The following is a 21,771-nucleotide window of genomic DNA, read 5'->3' as shown; positions in this document are numbered from 1 at the left end:
AAGGGATGTCTCTTGTAATAAGAGACTGTTGGCAACCCTAATTATTGCCTTCGACAGCTGGGTCCTTTATGAATGATTGAGAATGTCAAGTTGAGGGAGATCAGCTTGTGGTGCTACTGTGTTGCTCAGCTTCACTGATCTTTGCCCCATGTGGCTATATTAACATGCTGTGCTGCTATCAGGGTGTCCTCACTTGAATGGGCAAAGGTCAGCAGAAGGTTTGGAATAAACATGGAAGCAAACCTCAAAGGTCAGATCCATATTGAACTTTCCCAAAGCCATAGGGAGGATATATTCAGAATTCAGGTTTGGCTTGTTACATAGAGAAGGGCCAGCCACAAATCTTGGCTCCAAATCAAGACTTCTCTTAAAGTTCAGGGGCTTGGTTTTGGTTCATTTCAGAGAATCAGAGGGGTACTTGTCTGAACTATCCCAACCTCTTGTATCTGTAAAACTGGGCAGAAAGTGTTACTGATCCAGCAGCAAAGTCGAAGTTGTGTTGATTTCTAAACCTGCTATTTCCAGGGAAGCCGCTATAGGCATTGTAATTCTTTCTTTTGCTGATTTTATTGTCTCTGATTTGCTCCGTTTAAGAGCAGAGGAGCTACATCTTCCATGGTTATTTTGGCTTAAAGTTCAGGCCGATTGGAGTGGCCCTGAACCTCTGTGTTTTTAGAAGCAAAATTAAGTGGATCTTTCCCCACACTTCCTTAATGTACTGGCAGTACTTCAGGCCTTGTGGCACCAGGGGTAGGACAGAATAGACCTTGGTTGTATTGACAGTTTAAAGGGGGGCAGGCGTGCACAGCACTGTCATTAGCTAATTCCGATGGGACACTTATGGCTGGCAACAGGACATGGGCGAATCTGTTCTTAAGGTCAAGTCACTCCTTTGAGTTGTTTGTTTTTTGTGTGTGCTGAGGGTGGAGATTGAAGAGAGGTATAGAGAGTGGGTGGCAGATGAAACGATGGGGTGATGGAAAAGGGAGGAATAAATGCCTAGTATTTACTGCATTGATTTGGTGCTGGGTGACACTACAAGTCAGATTTGTCTGCTGTTTTGCTGCATCTTCTTTTGAGTTTTAAACCCATCTAAAAGGAATTTGTTTAGTTTTGACACATACAGGGATTCCCGTTCTGCTACTCATCCAAAGTTAAGATGGCAAACTTCACCTGGGTTTTATCTCTTGCACTAAAGCAATCGGTTATTCTGAAGAAAATATATACAAGGCTTTGGACAGCCTGATTCAGCTCAGTTCAAGCTTCTCAGCTAGAGATGGGAAAAATCACTTAGTCAGATGTAGAACCCACTTGAAAATCATGGCTTCTAGAGTTAGAACAGGATGGGAAACATTTGAGGTTCAATTTCCAAGTGCCTCTGGCAAAGCACTAGCTGCATGGATTTATAATTTTATTCCCCAGATATCCTAGAAGCCAGGCAAAAATTACTCTCAACAAGTATCTGTATTCTTTGTAAAACAAGCTTTTTTTTGGTTTGAAAAACACAGCTGATTATTACATTTCCCTAGAAAAATTGTTTAAATGAAAAATAGGCACAAACCAAACTCTCCACTCCTAACGAAATATGGATCTGGATCCTAGCTAGTTGCACAAAGCTCAGTAAAAAGGCACATAATATACAACTTTAAAACAATATTCAAGAGGTTTTGCAAATCCCATAACAAAACTGGGCTCCTCTCTGTCCAAGGTTGTGTCTCATGGACCGTTAAGGTTAGAGATAGAAAAGTCTTAATAAATCACCTAATGCACACTGCTTAATTCTTTTGCTTATTAGATGTATCTGCTTATTAGATGTATCTTTAATGTTGCAAGGGCATAGGCAGCCTATGTTAAGAGATTACATAAAGAAGTGCAGAGAGGAAGCCATTTGCTGTGCATGATGAGTTTTATTGGCCCTACAAAACCCAAGAGCTATGCTCCAAGTTCTTGAGCACCATCGATTGACAGTTTGGTTGCTATCTATGTACATATGTAGATCACTCCAATTACAGTCCCAGAAGATAAGGAATTGAGATGCCAGTCAAGAGACATGGGGTTTATTGCTCCCTCCGCTAGTGACCTGCTGAGTGACCTTGGGCAAGTCACTTCACTGCTCTGTGTCTCAGTTTCTGCATCTGTAAAATGAGGGTAATGATAACTACTGTACTTTGTAAAGCATTTTAAGCTCTACTGGTGTAAAGAGCTAAGGGTTGTTTTCAGAGTAGTGTCATTGGGTGAGGATTTGCTAGCCATTTCAGTTTTTGTAGGGCAAGTCCCATATCTGAAGCAGCCACCCTCCTTCCAAGCCAGGCTTGTGAATATGATTGAAAGTGGCCTGAAACATGCAGAGACAACAGCACCCAACAGCAGCTGCATGACAGTGTGCCAACGCTTGCATTGCAAAGCAGTGACATGTTATGAGGTGATGGCTCAGCATATGTGACACATGTCCACCTGCACGTCATGAACACTGTCTGTGGCTGGCTGAGTTTATAGGGTGGCTATATCTGTCCTTCAGAAGGGGGCATTTTATCAATGTTAGTTTGATTTGTATCTTACTCGCCAAAATTATATCACTTTATTTTGCAACTACTTCGTTGTGCTTTAAAATCTACTGGTGTTTGGAGGTAGGTACAAGGGGTACAGTTATAATTCACTGCACTTGTCCACACTGAGGTGTGTACACTGTTTGGATTATTTGGGTATGGCATTGCTGTGTTAGTGGTTGTTGTACACATCGAATACTGTTAAACCTAGGTAGCAGAGCATGCATGTGGCCTAGCATAGTTCCATATAAAGTATAGCATGGACACTATTATTTAAGTTCCAGTAGCACCTAGAGGTCCCAGCTGACATTACGACCCCCTTGTGTTAAATACTGTATAGAGCAATAATGAGAGCCAGCCCATGCTACAGGGAATTTGTGGGTTTGTCCAGTGTCAGGTAGGAAAGCTGTAACAGAGCTAGCACTCAAACACTCTTGAGTCCTAAGCCAGCAGCTTAACCAGAAGCCCATGCTTCCACCCTAGGATTCTGTGAGAGAGTTATTGTATATAGGTAGATAAGCAAGCAGTTTTTGCAGAAATTGTGCTGGTTGCAGCTAGGTGCATGAATGACTGGAACAGCACAGGGGTGAAGAACATAATGAGTGGTTTATGGCTTGGGGCTGTTGTGATATCTTAGTTCATTGTGCAATATGTTGCAAACATAGTTTTAGTTAATGCCCCAGTGGTCTCTGAACTGATCTTGGGGCTGTCTAATTTGAACTGTGATTTGTTCCACATCTTCTTTTTGTATATGCGTCAGCCACGTCTCAACTCTAGGTTTTTCTTTCGGCAGCCATAGCATGTTGATGGTTTTCCTTTTAGCTCCTGCTAATGCTTTGAATAAAGATGGTGTTTGGTGTTCGGAGGGTTTACGGGAGCCCCGAAGGCATATTAGGCTGGGGTTTAGATCTAAATGTGTGTCAGACATTTTCTGTAAGCCATCATGAAAATGAACTCAAACTGGAGAGATTTTTGGAAGTTGTTCACCAGCCCACACATCTTTCCAGACTGCTTCCTGTTATTCTTTGTCCCACTGAATGGTGGCTCAGTCCTGGTTTATACTGCCGACGAAATTTGGTGGCAGTTTACAGGAGTTACCCAAGCTACACAGAGTAGCTTGCGTAACTCCCGTTGACTACGTAACTTCCTATCAATGCACTACCCGTCGACGCAGCGCTGTGCTTTTTTTGGAGGTGGTTTTAATAGATCGACTTCTGGATCGATTGAACAGGTCTTCACTTCCACTCAATTGATCCAGATATATCGATCTGATGGTGACGAATTTGCTGCCGTCAGTGTAGATGTACCCTTATGTCTCACTCTGTGGCATCAGATGTCTGGATGATGGATTCCATCGGACATGACCTGTCCATTCAGCATGGGGAGCTGTGGGCCTGGAAAAGATTTGTAGTTGGATATTTAGATGCTTTAAGCAAACCTGGCCAGTTTGTGGGTCCCATCACCTATGACTTAGGCCATGGTTCTCCCGCAGTGTTCCTTGAGTCCTCACTTCTCAGGAATACCCCATAGTCCCACCATACCACTGTACAGCTCCCCACCCCAACAGGCTGTTGGTACCCCCTCGGCCCTCAATCCTTTACAGCCGTTGCAGCTCCTAGCCTTTCATGCCCTAACAAGCTCCAAAAATCCTGCCCTCTGCTAAGAGCCCTTCCCTTCTAAGCGCAAGCACCCCTTCACTGAGAGACTCCCAGTGCTGGAAGCCAAATGGGTCTGCCCTATTCTTTCTGGTAGAATTATGGGCTTTGGGAAGGAAGGAAGGAAGGAAGGAAGGAGGCCACATTCCCCATTACCCAGAACTAAAGGAATAAGGAAGGATTGAGTGAGGAGGAATAAAATATGCAGCCCTATAAAAGCAGCTTGCGAGAGTCAACAATGAGGCTGCTTTCACAAGTGGATGTCCCTTCCCATCCCAAATTACCCTTGTGCTAGATGTGGATTTACAGGGGCAATTCTCCTCCCTGGCTTTGAAGATGGATTCCCTTGGCCTCCTGTGGCATTTTCTTGATTCACAGAGGAGCCTGTGCATTTAATCTCTCTGAAGTAGAAGCCCTGGAGAAAGCATGCCAGGTGTGTGGGACTCTAAATTTAAACCTGCTTCACTTCTTTACACCTTTCAGCTTTGTAAAAAAATATCTGCTTTGCGGAATCAACTTGGTTTATGAAACACCAGGGACTGAGAGGCATAAAACAGGCCAATAAATCATAGCAAGACTAGTCTGTCAGTTTGACTTACTAAGGATTGGCGTTGGAGTTACACCACAGAAGTGAGACAGAGGTGATGGTTAGTCACCCTGGGCAATGGTTATTCATGAGAGAGGAGTGTTGAGAGCTCCAAAATCTGAGGGATGTGGGCCAGGCTGCAAGTGGACTCAATAACAGGGTACATATTGCTGGTAAAAACTGAGGGGCATTGGTAGAGCTGTGTGAAGACAGAGGACTGGAATAGCAGGTTAGGCTAGAGGGGTGGTGGGAGAACTATGTGTGGAGATGCACAGGTGAATTAGCAGGGAGGTGGCACAGGTCAGGATTGAGATATATTGGCAGAGAATTGTGTTAGTGCCTGCCAACGAGCTGCCTCATTCTAGCCACTGCTGTTAAAATGAGCCTGAGAATTACCAAAACAAGACATGAAAAGGAAACAAAAGTCTCAATGGAGATGTGCAAAAATACTTGCAGGAGAGCAGGGAACAGGGGATGCCAGCACTTATGAGTTGCCTTCTATTCACAAACATGACTGGCAGATTCCAAGTAAACTGAGATGTTAAGGCCTAAATTTAAAACTGTGGGTGGGTGGGTGGCTGGGTGTGTGAGAGAGAGAGAAAGAGAGAGAGAAAACAGGGTTACTTACCAGTAACTGTTGTTCTTCGAGATGTATTGCTCATATCCATTCCAATATAGGTGAGTGCACGCCAGCGTGCGCAGTTCCCAGAACTTTTTTCCCCTTAGCAGACCCCATAGGGCCAGCTCTGGTGCCCCCTGGAGTTCCGTGTACATACCATGGCACATGAGGCACTGCTGGCCCCACGCCCTCTCAGTCCTTTCTTTCTGTCAACTCCAACAGTGGGGACGGGGGATGGGTGTGGAATGGATATGAGCAACACATCTCAAAGAACAACAGTTACTGGTAAGTAACCCTGTTTTCTACTTTGAGTGATTGCTCATATCCATTCCAATATAGGTGATTAAATAGCCATACATTGGAGGTTGGTAGGAGTTACCGGTGAGATGCCCTCAGCACGGCTCTGCCGAATCCTATGTTCTCTCTCACCTGTTGAACGATGGCGTAGTGGGACGTGAAGGTGTGGACCGACAGCCAAGTGGCAGCTTTTCAGATGTCCTGCAGGGGCACTCTCTCCAGGAGGGCCACAGAGGAAGCCTTAGCTCTGGTTGAATGCGTTGTGACGACACCTGGGAGCGGCACAGTCGCCTGTTCATAGTAGCACTTGATGCAAGAAGTGATTCACGTGGAGATGTGCTGGGTGGAGACAGGTGATCCTTTCATCCGGTCCCCCCCTGCGGCGAGGAGCTGCGCCGATTTCCAGAACGGCTGCGTTTTCAATGTAGCAGGCCAGGGCTCGTCTTGCGTCTAGCGAATGCCATCTCCGCTCCTCCTCCAAACCGTACGGTTTGGGAAAAAACACAGGGAGAGATTTATCGTGGTTACAACGAAACTGGGAAACCCTCCCAGGAGGGGAGGCTGGGCGCGGCCTCCACTGCAGCTTATCCTTATAGAATAGTGTATACGGGAGCTCCGAAGTCAAGGCCCTAATATCGGAGATCCCCCAATCTGAGGTAATGGCCGCCCGGAAGGCTACCCTCCACGAAGCGTGGCAGAGGGCATGAAGCCATGGGTTCCAAGGGGGAGGGCCCTATGAACCTCAAGGGGACCAGGCTGATATCCCAGGGAGACACTGGGTTGCGGACCTGGGGATACCACCTCTCCACCCCCTTGAGTACCCCAACCGACATGGGATGGGAGAATAAAATAGCTGCCAAGTGTACCGTCAACTAGGCCAGCACCAGACCCCGGAATACTCTAGGGTTGCCTGCAGAGGCAAGATGCTGGCAGAATGCCCCGAGACTCCGCCCAAGGGGTAAATCCTGTCCACTTAGCCTGATACACGACCTCTGTAGAAGGGTCCCTGCTGACCAGCAGGACTTGGTGGACCTGCATCGAGCAGGCTCCCTTTACCTCCGTCAGCCACAGAGCCTCCAGGTCATGAGCTGTAGGGAGTCCAGGTCCCGGTGCAACAGGCAACTGTGGTCTTGGGAGAGACGGTCGTGCTGCCTTGGGAGCCCCATGGGTGGGGCGAACAGAAGGTCCAGCAGCATGCTGAGCCAGCACTGGCTCGGTCAGGCTGAGCAGTGAATATGACATCCGCCCTGTCCCTGTTTATGTACAGTAGGACCTTAGGCAGGAGTGGAATGGGCGGGAACGCGTACCTGAGGGTCCCCGTCCCGTTACTGAGGGATGTATCTGAGACTGAGCCAGTCTCATGACCCCGGCGCAAGCCTGCACATTCCAAACCGACACGAATAGATCCCCTTGGGGGACACCCCACTTTCGGAGGATCGCAGTCACTACCTCTTGGTGCAGCGACCCATCGTGGTGGGGTAGAAATGACCTGTTGAGGCGATTAGCAGTCCAGCAGAGTCGTGCCTAATAGCAAAGCCCCATAGAATCATAGAATATTAGAGTTGGAAGGGACCTCAGGAGGTCATCTAGTCCAACCCCCTGCTCAAAGCAGGACTAACCTCAGCTATATCATCCCAACCAGGGCTTTGTCAAGCCTCACCTTAAAAACCTCTAAGGATGGAGATTCCACCACCTCCCTAGGTAACCCATTCTAGTGCTTCACTACCCTCCTAGTAAAAAACTTTTTCCTAATGTCCAACTTAGACCTCCCGCCCTGCAACTTGAGACCGTTGCTCCTTGTTCTATCATCTGCCACCACCGAGAACAGCCTAGCCCCATCCTCCCTGGAATCCCCTTTCAGGTAGTTAAAGGCCGCTATCAAATCCCCCTCACTCTTCTCTTTTGCAGACTAAACAAGCCCAGTTCCCTCAGCCTCTCCTCATAAGTCCTGTGCTCCAGCCCCCTAATCATTTTGGTTGCCCTCCGCTGCACTCTCTCCAACTTGTCCACATCCTTTTTGTAGTGGGGGGCCCAAAACTGGACACAATATTCTAAATGCGGCCTCACCAACGCCGAATAGAGGCGAATAATCACTTCCCGTGACCTGCTGGCAATGCCCCTGCTAATGCAGCCCAATATGCCATTAGCCTTTTTGACAAACAGGGCACACTGCTGACTCATATCCAGCTTTTTATCCACCGTTACCCCCAGGTCCTTTTCTGCAGAGCTGCTGCCCAGCTCGTCGGTCCCCAGTCCTTAGCTGTGCATGGGATTCTTCCTTCCTAAGTGGAGGACTCTGCACTTGTCCTTGTTGAACCTCATTAGATTTCTTTTGGCCCAATCCTCCAGTTTGTTTAGGTCACTCTGTATCCTATCCCTACCCTCCAGGGTATCTACCACTCCCCCCAGCTTAGTGTCGTCCGCAAACTTGCTGAGGGTGCAATCTACCCCATCCTCCAGATCATTAATAAAGATGTTGAACAAAACCGGCCCCAGGACTGACCCCTGGGGCACTCCGCTTGTGACCGGTTGCCAGCTAGACATGGAGCCATTGATCACTACTCGTTGAGCCCTATGCTCTAGCCAGTTCTCTATCCATTTTATAGTCCATTCATCCAACCCATACTTCTTTAACTTGCTGAAACGGGTAGTTTCCTTGCAGAGAGCTGAGGAGCACGCCTCTCCCTGCCTCTTCATATAAAATGGCTGCAGTGTTGTCCGGCAGCGCCTGCACCACTCTGCCTGTCAGGGATCGGAGGAATAGCCTGCACGCTAGGCGAATGGCTCTCAGCTCCTCCACGGTGACCTGCAAACACTTTTCCTCCAACGACCAAAGCCCGCGAGTGCTCAGGTTGACACCCATGAGGGCTCCCATCCCACATACGAGCCGTCGGAGCTTAAGGTGACCGACGGGATCAGTTCCATGAAGGGAACGCCCTTCCCTACTGCCCTGGGGAATCTCCACCAGTCTAGGTAGGCTAGGGCGGGCGGGGAACTGGACCACTCAGTTCACTGGGTGTTTGCTTGGCACATATACTGAGGCCAACCATGCCTGAAGCGGCCTGTGCCTCAGGCGAGCTAGCCTCACTATGTATGTGCAGGCTGCCATGTGGCCTAACAGCAGTGGGCAGCAGTGCCTGGCTGTTGTCGTGGGGTATTGGTGCAGCTGGGAGATGATAGAGACCATCACCTGAAAACATGGCTGAGGCAGGAAGGTTCTGGCCTGGGGAGGGTCCAGGGTGGCTCCAAGGAACTCTATGCGTTTCACCAGGGTCAGTGGACGTCTGTTCGTTTATGAGCAGACCCAGCCTGCTGCACGTGGAGCAGCGTGAGTCACGCTGTCCTGTACTGGGAACTTGGGCCTACCCCCTATCAGCCAATCGTCCAGGTACGGAAAGATTTGCACACCCTTTCATCTCAGGTGGGCCGCCATTACCGCCATGCATGTGGTGAACACCCTTGGAGTCGAAGATAGGCCAAGGGGCAGGCTGTAAAATGGTAGTAGGAGCCAGCCACTGTTGGAGGATGGACCCATGATTCCTCCATGCAGGATGGCAGAAGCCAACCTCAAGGTAGGGGCCTCCCTCTTAAGCAACTCCTGGTGCACCCTGAAATCTTCCAGTGGCGCCATGTGGTCCGCGGAGACTACCTCGTCCGGAAATGAGTAATAGGACTGCTGAGGCAAGTCTTGCAGGTGCTCCCCTTGCCGAAGGGATGCACCCGTAGAGGGTGCCTCCACGGGGTCCGACTCCTCAGCCGAGGAGCGGTGTTTATGGGCCTCAGACTGTGCCAGGGCACGGACTGTACCCGTACTAGCACTTTTGCCACCTGCTTGGACACCTTGTGGGGGTGTCGGCTGTCCCAACAACTGTCCCCCCCCCGTGGGACCTGAGCCGCTACACAGGCGGCCGACCTTGGTCCCGGGGGCCATGCCCACGCCGGGGACCGTGTTTTCGCTGCCGACTGCTGAGGGGCAGTTCCGAAGAGCCCTCAGCCTTGTGGAGAGCTGCAGCACGGCGTGGAGTCCTGGTGCCTCTGCAAGCTCTGGCCCCGCTTGGGGCTGTGGCGCCGTAAGAGACCCGCTGTCGGTGGGAGCCCCACTGCTGCCGGGAGCTCCGGCCCCGCTTGTTTTCTTGTTTTTCTTTATTTTTTTTGGGCCGAGGCACCGCGAGACCCGCTGCCCGCGGGAGCCCTGCTGTCACCAGAGCTCCAGCCCCGCTTGGGGCTGTGGAGCCGGCAGGATCCCCATTGCTGCTGGGAGCTCCGGCACCGCCTGGGGCCGGAGAGCCCCACTGCCGCTGGTGGAACCAGCACTGCCCCGGGGGGCTCGGTACTGGGGTGGGTTTGCAGCGCCGCTGACCTGCTGGGGGAGCGTCCTCGTTCTACCCCTGATGTCCATCTGGCGGGAGATCATCCTCCTCTTACCGGGGATCTCCACCGCCCTTCGGTGGGACCTACGCGGGCTTGCCCCGGACCCCTGACCCTTCTCCCTTGGTGGAGGGGATGGGGCAGAGGTGGCGTAGGCAACCCAACAAGGCTCTTGCCGCCAGAAACCTCCGCGTTTGCATTCTCCCACTCCCAGGAGTCGGGGGTGGATCTCTGCTCAGAGATGCAGATCCAGAGAGGACTCGACGGGCCGTGGCTGGTGCATCTCTGTCCTCGACCCTGCCCGTACCCACGGCGCAGGGGAGTGTCCACGCTCCATGCACTCTCCTCGTCGTCGGCACCGGGGATGCTGCTCCGTGCTGAGTCGAATCTGGTGCCAATGGTACGGACGATGCGCTCCGCACTGAGGGGGAGAAGGACGACTGGGACACAGAGCAGAGTGTTGCGATAGGAACAAGGCTTTAAACCTGATCTCTCTGTCCCTCCGGGCTTACTGTTTAAAAGCCTTGCATATCTCATTCTTGTCTTTCCTGTTTGCTGTCCCCCCAGGCACTTAAGGTACCAAGCAGGGGCCGGGAGAGGGGGGGTTTAACACCAGGCGGCCGGGATATAGCCTGGCCACCTTAAGTCTGTCAGGGACTTTTTACTAAACTACAGTACTTAACAACTACTTAACTTGACTAACAAAGAGATCAAAGAAGGGGAAATGGCAACTGCAGAGAGCAAGTGCTAGTTCCATGCAACCAAAGAAGAGACTGAGGGAGCGTGGGGCCAGCAGTGCCTCATGTGCCGTGGCATGCACATGGCACTCCAGGGGGCACCAGAGCCGGCCCTACGAGGTCTGCTAAGGGGAAAAAAGTTCCGAGAACTGCGCGCGCTGGCATGCATTCACCTATATTGGAATGGATATGAGCAATCACTCGAAGTAGAATATATGAGCAATCCCTTTTTCAGACATTCTGTGTAAAGTATGCACAAGTTTCTGTGAGTGAAAAATGGGCTCTCTTTTGAAAAGCTGTAATAGGTGTGCAATGGCTTGTGAAGACAACCACATATTCACCCAATACTGCGTATATTTCTTTGAACATTCCCGTAGATGTTTGAAGCAACCCATAGATCTATTGAGCACGTATTTTATAGCATGATATTTTTAATTATATGCACTAATAAAAGTAATTTAGCTGCTTAAAGTATATACTTCCATTGTTGTCTGCAATGTTGTTGTAGCCGTGTTGGTCCCAGGATATTCGAAAGACAAGGTGGGTGAGGGCATATCTTTTATTGGACCAAATTCTGTTATTGAAAGAGTGTAGCTTGTCTTTTTGGTCCAATTAAAGTTGGTCTAATTAAAGAAATGACCTCACTCACCTTGTCTCTCTAAGGTGTACACTGGAAGGCTGTTATACATATACAAACAACAGCTCTGTATACATATACAAACAACAGTGTGTGTAAATCACTCCTAAATAAAAGAGTTTCCTTTGGGTGAGTGTAGAAATTTTGCTATCACATCCAGAGGAATGTTTTGAATCACATACAAATGTATGAGTTTAAAGTGAGTATAGATGTGGTGAAAGATTGAAAGCCTTGCAGATGGGAATCCCTTTTTTTAATCCAGAGAGCAGCTACAGCATGGGCTATATGAGAGTAATCCTTCCCCCAACCACAGTGTCCTGTCAGTGCACATCCATAGTGATCCAGAGGGAACATCTCAGGCAATCAGAGGAGACTTTAGTGTCTATAACCCTGTCAGACCTGGGCCTGTCTGTGGCAGTCAAAAAACTTTGCTCACTTTGAATTAAGTTTGCTACTATGTATGTGTACCGTTGAAAATCGCTATGCAGTTAAAAGTAAGGAAATGAAAACATCTGGGAAGAAAGATACACCTTTAAATGCAATCTTACTTCATACAAGCTCTTAAAAAATACACCTGTGAAATATACATATTTCAAAATCAACCTTAACACTCCCCTATATAGCTGTCGTCTACTCGTGTCAGAACAAACACTATGTCAGACATTTTTGAAAATATTGGGCCAGATCCCAAGCTGGTTTAAATTTGCATAGCTCTATGGACTTCAGTGCCAGTTTTTACCAGTTGGGGATATGGCTCAGCTGAGTAGATATAAAAATGTAGTATGTTCTACAGACTTAACTCCATTTGACAAGGTCACACTGGGAAAAACTCTTCTCTCTAAGTTGTCACTAGCCTAACAGAGGACCATTACTATAATTGTTTAATATTTCTATTACATCAACACTTGTTAGCATCAGGGCCTGATTGTGCTAGATGCTGTATGTATATACATATAGGTAAATACAGTCCATGCCTGGGAAAACTTACAATCTAGCTGCTTATGCACACATTACAGCACATAAAACAGTGTATACAAATATACAACAGTCATTAATGACTTTGCTTATTAGAAACCCTTTTTTTTTAAACTATGGCCTGTATGAGAGTTTTTATGGAAATTTAACTCAATGGAAAATTTACAGGAATGGTAGCAAGCGCTTTTGGGCTAGAGAGATACAGAGGGAGATTAGACTCAAGTAAACATGTTAAGTCAGGGTAATCTTTTTGTAACCTGTAACACAAAGAGCCTTAAGACTTTGTTGAAAAATTCAACTTTACCTGCAGAGAAACTGAGCAGTTTTCAGACCAAAAGAGGTTTGCTAGTTATAGTTATAGGGGGAGCTAAAAATAGGGCTTATAATGGGAGATGACCTTTGGAGAATCTCATGGTTCCCAATTCTCACTTGCTCTGCATCTTGTGTTGTCATTTATGACTGTGCAAGGTAAATGGGTGTAATGGGCAACCATCCTGATTTGTAAGAGGATCAAGGTAATGGCAAATTGGGCCCATTGTCTTCATAATTGTGCTTAAATGTGGGCCAGATCCTCAGAGCTGCCGAATTTTAACAACTCCCATTGACTTCCCATGAGCCACTATCTTGGAGGATCAGTACCTGGAAAGAGTGTTTTTTGAGACACAGTCACCTATCTTGTACCATGGGGACTGGACTGAGATCAGCAAGGCATTTCTGACAGGCTACCAAGCAACTTTTAGATGGTTTATGATTTTGATCTCTGCTGACTACATGCATATTTAAGAATGAAATACTTTGCTGCTTTTAACAGCATCCTCTAACTATATACGGAGGCAGAAATCTATAGTTCCCTGAACTGACTGTAAATCCTGCAGGCTTAATAATTCATTTATGCCATTGTCATTGCAGCTCTACATTACATCTTTCTTTCATTATATATTCTTTTTTTAATTGAATTTTCACAGCCTACATCAATAGCCTGTAGATGCTCCCACAGGAAAGAAGTCTGTGGCTTAATACAGAGGTTCTGGGTGATATTATTTCATTTGCACCTTAACAGGTAAAGCATGACTCCTGCATGTTTGACTTCAAATCTTCTTAAAGTGATATTCAAAATGGTTTGTTGGATCACTATCTAAAGCTTGTTCCTGTGCGAGACCCAAAGAAATGCTGCAGTATTCTTGTGTATAAATTTTCCCCCAGGGGGATATTGCCTTTTGATCTTTGCGATGGTGCCACTTGTAATCCAAATCCATGCTGGCATTTTAGCAACTCTAAAATGAATGACTTGTGACTTTCCTGTCTTCCTATATGTACATCTCCAAGCTGTGTAAATATAAATTAATTAGCTTCCCCTTCAATTAAGGCTATATTTCTCCATGTAGATTGAAAGCTGCCTGCTCGATTTTGTGGACACTTAATTTAGTGCATGCAGTAAAGCACTGGACACTCAGATCAGCACTTACTTCCTGACATAGCAGTTTTGTTGTTGTTGTTGTTGTTATTATTATTTATGTATTTGTATTACAGTAGTACCTGGGAGCCCTGGTTATAAACCCATGGTGCTTAGCGCTGTACAAAAACAGAACAAAAAGATACCTGCCTCAAAAATCTTACAATCTAATTTAGGCATTTAAATTCTGATTTGAGCATTGGACACAGAATTTGGTGCTGTAGATTAGGCACAAGGGTCTGGAAACCAGGCTCCCATCACCATCTAGGGCCTGATCCAGGCACGTGCTGAGCAAATGCAACTCCTGATGAGTTCTGTGGGAGATGTGGCTGCTCAATCCTTTGCAAGATTAGCCCCATTTAATAAGAGTTCAGCACCCATTTAGGGTCATAAGTAAGAGGCTGGAGTGGATGCTGAGCTCTTTTGAATGGCTGACTACAAGCATCCCAAGGAAGGTACTAGCTGCTTTTAAAATCTGGCCCTTATATAGGTGCCTAATGGGAAGTGAGTTTTTTTGAAAATGCAGTCCCAGTTGTGTGTGTGTCAGAGGGCAGCTGGCCTTTGGAAGTGGTCAGGGGCCCATCCTACCTCTGACAGGCTCCACAAGGCGGAACGAGGTAGCTCAGATTTTCCTAAGAGTATTTAACTCACTGAGTAACTGGGAGGCATCTAATTAGGCAGGGAAGCATCTGGGTATGATAAAAAATTAAGGAACTTAGTTTAGAAGGGGGAACTCCTGAGGAGAAAGAAAGGTGAATGGATAGATGGACGAACGGACCAACCCTTCCAGCAAACTGGTGAGAAGCGACCACACAAACTGACACTCTAAAGAGGGAGAAGCAGGGGAGGAGTCTGGGGAAAACTACAGAGGTAGACAGTAACTCAGGGAACAGCAAGGGGCTGAGAAGGACTGGTTCTGGCTGTTTCAAACAAGGGTCCTGAGCTGGAACCTACTGGAGTGGGCTGGCCCTGAATTCCCTTACCCCATGCAGGGGTTTTTAGCAAAGAAGCTCCTAAACCCAGGTGAACCGAGGACTGTTTAGCCCTTACTCATCATCATCGGCGATCACTCGAAGTCGAGGATGATTGTCTTTCATGGATTCTCTATTTCAAGTTATCTGTGAGTCCGCTGGTGAGTGATGAGGCTATTCTAGAAGACTCTGCCACATTGCAGACACATATTTCGGAGCAGGGATGTGAGCCTGGGATGTTGGTTCGAGCCATGACGTGCTCTTTCCATTGCTCTTGTTTTTCCGTTTCATGTAGTCACATATAGTTCTCAAAGTGCTTAATTCCCTGCCTCAAGCAATTCCTCCATTGTTGTTGGTCCTGGGCTATACATTCCTGTAGGACGGGCTCCTGCCCGGTCCAGTCCTGGCGGCCCTTCCGCGGGCCCAGGCTCAGAGGAAGGCCACTGCGCCTTCCTACACAACAGGGGAATGTTATTCTTTTAGGCTTTTGCCCCGGCCCTCAGGCAGGGTGGGCGAGCAATGAGTCTTTTCGCCCCGGCCCCCAGGCAGGGCGGGCGAGCAAGGAGTCTTTTCGCCCCGGCCCCCAGGCAGGGCGGGCGAGCAAGGAGTCTTTTCGCCCCGGCCCCCAGGCAGGGCGGGCGAGCAAGGAGTCTTTTCGCCCCGGCCCCCAGGCAGGGCGGGCGAGCAAGGAGTCTTTTCGCCCCGGCCCCCAGGCAGGGCGGGCGAGCAAGGAGTCCGCCCCCCCCAGGCAGGGCGGGCGAGCAAGGAGTCTTTTCGCCCCGGCCCCCAGGCAGGGCGGGCGAGCAAGGAGCAGTGGCTCGAGTTTAGCGGGCGGCAGAGGCTGATTCCCTGTTGGGGATTGGCAAGGATCAGGGGGGAGGGGAGGGGGACGCAGGCCCACCCAACTCCACTGCGTCCCAGCCCAGGGCCCTAGCAGTGGCACGGGTGTTGCCACTCACTCGGCGGGGCTCCCGCCGCAACACGCCGACGGGGCGTTACCCCTCGTACAGCCACGCCTCTGGCTGTCCCTGGGCTCCTTCCTCCCCTGGTTCCCCGGTACCTATGTCCGTTGGTTCCTCGGGGTCGTCAGGGTACACTGCACGGGGTAGTCCAGTCAGTCCTTCCGCGTCCACGGGGGGCAGACTGGGAAGCTCCTCAGCGAGGGGCAGCTCCTCCAGCTCGCAGGGTTGTGGGTATGGTTCCGCCTCCGGCAACTCCTCCAGGTCGGATCCCGCCTCCTGGGGTTGGGCGTCTGGCAGCTCCTCCAGGTCCGACCAGCTTCTGGGCGGAACTCCCAGCCCTCTGGTTCAGGTGGCTCATCCCAGCCGCTGCGGGCCTGAGGCTGGGCCTGGCGCCTCGGGCCTGGAGACCTCGGCCAGTCCAGAGGGCCCGGAGGCCCAACCCAGGCCTTAGAGGCGGGTCACCAGGGCCGCAAGGCCGGGAGGGGGTTACCTGCGGCAGTAGTCTGGCGAGGTTCAGCCCCTTTCCGCAGCCGGCGAGGCAGCGTGTCTGTCTCCGCCGGCAGCCTTCTCCCATCTGAGCTGCAGGGCCTACTTTTTATAGCTGCCGCCCTCCCTAAGGCTCCGCCCCCCTGCTGTCGGGTTGGCCGCCCGGCAGGACCTATCGGGGCCCAGTAGTCTGGTTGTCGGGCAGACTGGGCTGCCGGCAAGTCTAGAGTCTGATTGGGCGCCTGCGGCCCTTCCGCGGGCCCAGGCTCAGAGGAAGGCCACTGTGCCTTCCTACAATTCCCATGAGTTGATGTTAATGTTGCACTTCCTCATATTAGTCTTGAGGACATCTGTAGAGTTTTTCTGCCTTCCTCTAGCACGTTTGCCTTGGCTGAGTTGAGAATAGAAAACTTGTTTTGGCAGTCTGGAATCAGGCATCTGCACAACATGACCTGCCCAGTGAAGTTGATGATAGATAATCATCGCCTTCATGATGTTGGCTGGTGAGAGTAAAGAGTAAGGAGAGTAAAGATCATGTCAGTAGTGCCTTTAGATGGTCTAAACCCACACTGAGACTCAGGAAAATGTCTTCGGCAAGAGGAAGAAGACAGTTCAGGAGAAATCTAGCAAGGACCTTGCTAGCAGAGATATTCCTCTATAATTTCCACAGTCGGATTTATCTCCTTTCTTAAAGATCATCACAATCATAGCATTTCTAAGTTCATCTGGAATTTTCTCATGGTTTCAGATTTTCAAAATAAAAGTGTATACCTGTAAGGAGAGTTCCTCTCCCCTCTGCTTATAGATTTCAGCAGGGAATCCATTGACTCCAGATGCCTTCTTGTTCTTTATTTGTTTAATAGCTCTACACACTTCTTCCAGGGTTGGAGGTATTCCGAGTTCATCTCTGATCAGGTGTTGTGGGATGAACGCGAAGACACTGTCATCAACAGCAGAGTCCTGATTGAGGAGATCTTCAAAATGTTCCTTCCAGTGTGTGTTGACAGCTTCCATTTCTTTAATCAAGTCCTCTCCATCCATTGATCTCAGGGGGTTGGCTTCCAGATGCATGGGCCATAAATGGTTTTAATGGCATTAAAAAAGCCACACATAGTATGGGTTTCAGCGTGGAATTGAAGCTCGTTCAACTTGTCCAGCCACCACCTGTTCTTCATGTTGCAACTTCTTCTTTGAATCTCTGCCTTTGCTTGTTGGTGAGATGACTTCACTTGCACATAATTGATATAATTCTGCCAGACACAAATGTTCTTGTGTTTGCGATCCGTCAAGTCTTACATCTCCTGATCATTTTCATCAACCCAGTCATGATGTTTCTTCGTAGAGAATCCTAGCATGTCTTCACAGACATTGAGGATGCTAGATTTAAGGGCATCCCAGGTACTTCTGACACATTCCAGGTGTCTTTCTTTGAAATTCATTGGCTTTTTGCTAAGGCATTGGCAAAATAGGTCATGCTTTACTGGATCCTTGAGTGCCTCTATATTAATTTTCTGTCTGCATTGTTTCTGTTGCAGCTGTTTAGGGGCCTGTCTGATGGCCATGATCGAGTGGATCAGACAATGATCAGTCCAATAGTCATCGCTTCCAGTCATGGCTTGAGTAATGCAAATGTCTTTGTGATCCCGGGCCTGACAATGACAAAGTAAATCAGATGTCAGTGCTTGGATTGTAGCTGTTGCTATGATGTCGGATGTTTGATTTGCTGGTGGTGGAACAAAGTGTTAGTGACGAGTTCGTGTTCTGTACATTTGGTCAAGAAGAGGATGCCATTTGAATGGATCTTTCCTACACCTTCCTTGCTGAAGATTCCATTCCATAGTCTCGAGTCCCGTTCATCTCTAGCATTAAAGTCACCAAGAAGGATGAGCCGATCTGTCATTGATGCACCAGAGACAACTTGATCAAGGCTGGTGTAGAATTCTTTTTTGGCATCATCATCATCGGCGTCAAGTCTCAGGGCATATGCACTGATAACAGTGGCATATCAGTTTGCTGCAAGTTCCAATCGAAGATTCATGAGGCGTTTGTAGATTCCAGTACGGAACTCATTATGGTGGTTAATAAGTTCAATTTTGCTGCTAACTCCAGCTTCGTGAAGTTAACATTCCACTTCAGATTTTCCTTTCCAAAAGAAGGTATATCCACCTCCTTTCTTAAGCTACTAGAGCCACAGTCAAACACATGAGGGGTGCTTGAGAGGGGACGGTGCCCCTTTTACAGGGTGCAGAGCATTTGGAAATGTAACCCTTTGGGCATAGCCCTTTTTAAGGCAGCCAGACCTACATACTCAGTGTCTCCTAAAAAGCAAAGCAACTCTTTGTATTCTTACACCCATACCTATGTCCTGATAAATATGTTCTCACTGTTTACATTAGAGATTACTCTGATGGCTCAACACAAAAAGGCTCACTTTCAGGGCTAGGAGAAGGCTAGGAGCTAGCTAACACAACCTCCCAAACACATTGAGCTAAGGGTTATGACATATTGTATTTCAGGGCATATGTCTATTTCCACAATTGTCAGGAAGAAATTCGCCACATATGCCCTACACCCCTAAATGGCTGTCTGCATTGCAGAAGTATTTCATTTTCCTCTGGGGTGTTGTATTGCAGAATCACAAACTATCTACTTGGATACATCCATAAACTAATAACTTTTGTTAGACAAAGAAATGGTGAGACAGAGATTAGAACATCAGCTTAAATCGGCTCCCCGACAGCTCTAATACCTAGCTCTGCCTCCTGATTTTATTCATTGAGTTGTGTGAAATGGTCAATGCAAAATTAAAACCACTTGCCTGTGGGCTCACAGAGCCTCCCTGAACACGTCGGTCATGATTTTCAAAACTGATGAGTGATTTTGGGCGCCATCTTGAGGCAGTTTAAAGGGGCCTTGTTTTCAGAAAGTGCTCAGCATCCACCCTCTGGAAAAAAGGCCCCTTTAAGGTGTTTCAAGTTGAGGTCCCAAAAACAGAGTCACTTTCGGAAAAATATTGGTGGTAATATTTCATTTCTGCATCCAAAAAAAAAATCAGCCCAGATTTGCCAGTCAGCCCACCTAGTCACTCCTGTGAAAATGGACCTGTTTTGATCCTATGATTCTCTGGTTGGTTTTTTGCTGACCAAAGACCTGATACAGTTTAAAACAATCGCTAGGCTGCTCTTCACTCTGCCAGCTGGTTGCTGTCCATGAGGGATTGTCTATCAGCTGGGAATTGCCACCATAGCTGGAGGCTGCTGGAGGGGTGATATAGGAGCAAATTATGCTGGTCCACTCCTTCTGGGAACTCCACCATGCCCAAGTAGGGAGATAGGGAGAGGTCCTGCTCTTTGTGCCATTTCTCCTAAATTCTAGGAAAAGGGTCCCTTTCCTTTAGATCTTAGGGGATCTGGGTGGAAGCAGGAGATAGACTGGGGGCATTCCCTTCCTCTCTGTGAGCCTTCTGATATCTGCAAGAGAGGATTAGCCCCAGAGATTGTTGCCCCCCTCATAAACCTTTAGAGAAAAAATTTCTCCTTTGTCCTCCATTGATAATCCTCTCTGTTTACATTCTGGGGCCTGCCTCTGATATGCAAAGGGCTGGATTGGAAAGATGTTCTTGTGTTTACAGCAGGAGAGCTGAAGTTGTTTCCCAGCTCTTCCACGGATTTCCTGTGTGACCTTGGCCAAGTCACTTAATCTTTATGTGCCTCAGTCTCTAATATGGCTTTGTCTGTTTAGGCCCTGATCCTGCAAACACACATGCTTAACTTCATGCACTGCGAGGAGTCCAACTGCCCAACTTATACCAGGTTTTCTAGGGCAGATGTTCAATAGCCATATTCCAAATTTAGGAGCTAATGACATCTGAAATTAGACTTTCGGTGCCACATCATCAAGGGGAATTGGAAAAGCAAAGTTGTATTTTTCATCCTTCTGGAGCTTTTTCAGGGGGGAGGACTGGATAGGGAAAAAGTATTTCTTGACTTTAGTGAGCACCTGAGTTTTCAGGGTGTCAGGAACCCCATGTCTGATCTACATCAAACTTTGTAGAAAAATCCCATCTTGGCTCCAAATCCCACCTACCAGTTGTGAGGCCAATATGACACTTTTTGGATTTTAGGAGGGGTGAGGTAATAGAAATTCCAACAGGAGACATGGAGCAACTGCCTTCGCTCCACGGTACTTTTACTAAATTGTTGTCATTGCTTCTGTAATAGTCTCTGTGCTGTGTACAAGTCATAAGAATCACTAATGCTTTGGGTACACTGCAGAGGCTGGCCAGGAAGCAATGCCTGCTTATCAGCAGCTGCTGGCTGCTACTGTTCTTGTCAAAGATGTGTAGTTGTGCATACTCATAGCTTATTTTTTCAGTTCTCCCGCTGCTTGTGTTTGCTGCCAAGTGTTCTGATCTCTGCATCCTGTGGCCTATATCCAATCCTGAATGGGTCATGCCTCTCACTTAATGCATAGCAGGCAAAAATGTTCACTCATGATTTACTGCCATTGACCTAGAGTGGGTCAGATCATTTATTCCATAACAAACATACATATGCACTAGCATCCAGCCCGCTGACTATGTGTATGTGAGCAGCCACATCTCTTTTTAGGGGAGAAAGTTTGAATGAGGAAAGGGAAGTCAGTCATAGCCAGTACCATTATGGCGCCCAAAAGAAAAATGTCAGAGACAGTCACTATGGGCTAGATCCACAAAAGGACTTAGGCTGTGGAGAGGGCTGTGGCTCTGAGGACACCTATTGGAGTGGGCCCCCACAGGTGAAATAGGCAATGGAATGAGTAGGATGAGGATCCCATTTGGCCTAGTACCTGGGTGCCTAGACCTAGGTGGTTGTGTGCCGGCTCACTGGCAGAAATGGAGGTGTCTAGTAGACTTTAACAGTGGAGACTTAGGTGCCTAGGGACATTGGACGACAGTCTGAGTGGTGGTTTTGGGGATATCAGGGGTGCCTAAATGTTGGACTTAGGTGCCTATGTTACTCCTATGCAAAATTTTGTCAGCACAGAATTTCAGGCAAAACTGTGTGTATGGGAGGGGGAGGCAGAACAAAATGGTGATAATTTTTATAAGAAAGTCCATGAAAACCATTATACTACTTTGCTCAGGGCTACTAATGAATTAAACTCAAATGCAGGCTACAACATTGGTTGCAACAGCATATAACTTCTTATCATTCCGAGGCACTTCTAGCCAATAAGCACACATCAGCAGGTTAGACTGTGTGAATACATGATGCAATAATAACCTACTGAGGTGAGTTTTTCAGGAGTGCTTAGCTCTCTTAGAAAGACAAGGTCAATGAGATAATAGCTTTTATGCTCCAATAAAATATATTCCCTCATCCACCTTGTCTCCCTACTATCCTGGGACCAACATGGCTATGACAGAAGTTCCCTTACGTTGTTTTGAACACCCTGTTCCTTAAACTTGTTCAATCCACATATCTGAAGTCAGAAGGGT

General features: G+C 48.0%; 1 long non-coding RNA gene across 2 annotated transcripts in view; it reads left to right on the top strand.

Moving 5' to 3' along the window:
* LOC137142943 (uncharacterized) overlaps positions 1-21,771 on the top strand; it is a 174,810-nt gene that overhangs the window by 136,072 nt on the left and 16,967 nt on the right. The window contains exon 3 of one of the 2 annotated variants that reach the window (XR_010917049.1): positions 13,386-13,480. The exons of the other annotated variant lie outside the window; for it this stretch is intronic. This is a non-coding gene — a long non-coding RNA (uncharacterized lncRNA). The remainder of the gene's footprint in view (positions 1-13,385; positions 13,481-21,771) is intronic. 2 annotated transcript variants of the gene reach the window in all.

The sequence above is a fragment of the Emydura macquarii genome, unplaced genomic scaffold, assembly GCF_026122565.2.
Source record: "Emydura macquarii macquarii isolate MOO-44397 ecotype Brisbane River unplaced genomic scaffold, CSIRO-AGI_Emac_v2 contig_3287, whole genome shotgun sequence".
Classification (NCBI taxonomy): domain Eukaryota; kingdom Metazoa; phylum Chordata; order Testudines; family Chelidae; genus Emydura; species Emydura macquarii.
The sequence above is the reverse complement of the archived record's forward strand: the minus strand, read 5'-3'. Positions and strand labels throughout refer to the sequence as shown.